Below are 805 nucleotides of genomic sequence, written 5' to 3'. Positions count from 1 at the left end.
TAACGTGCTGAGTATTTAGAGAAAGTGTCTCGTGGGGAGGGATTAAGTGTTGGACGGCGTCGTAGAAAACGGGACTTTCGTGGATGACCTAAACCATTCTGTTTAACATCTAAATCACATCATGTGCAAAATTTTTACTTCCAAATGAATAATCCTCGATTTTCAAAACTTGTTCTCAGAAAATTGAAAAACACCTTTCACGTCTAAATCTAAAATATCTTTCCGAATTAGGCTCGTTTTCTCCTTGCTATGACCTACTGACTTCAAAATTATCATTCTCTTATTTTATCTTCTACGCCTTTTATAGAATATCACTCGAAAATACAACCGTCAAACAGCTCCGAATATGGCCCTCATAGCAAGTGTTTTGTAATAATCACTATAAAGCTTGTATAAAAGCGAGTCCCAGATACAGGACGCGAATATAAAATGGCTCTTTTCAATATTTTTATTTCATTATCTCTCTGCAGTCAACCCGAACTGAAGCAATGTAGCTGCAAAATATTAGAGCAAGAAATATAATATGAATAATATATGTAGAAACATATTAAATAATACTGAGGAGGGTTTTTTTTTATAAAGCCAATATGGGTATGTACACTACTTCCATTATTAACAGAATTAACTATAGCTATTTGTTTAAAAAGAAGCTTTATAAAAACGATCGAATAATGAACCGCGATTTCTGCAGCCAAGTGCGTGACTTATTCCAATTATCATATTGTTATTACTATTAACATGATGTCCAGGGTTCGTGTAGTTTTCCTTAACTGGTGTATGCCAGTCCATTCTCTTTTCTATTGGT

Source organism: Penaeus monodon, chromosome 33, assembly GCF_015228065.2.
Source record: "Penaeus monodon isolate SGIC_2016 chromosome 33, NSTDA_Pmon_1, whole genome shotgun sequence".
In the NCBI taxonomy this organism is placed as follows: Eukaryota; Metazoa; Arthropoda; class Malacostraca; order Decapoda; family Penaeidae; genus Penaeus; species Penaeus monodon.
Note: the sequence above shows the minus strand (reverse complement) of the source record.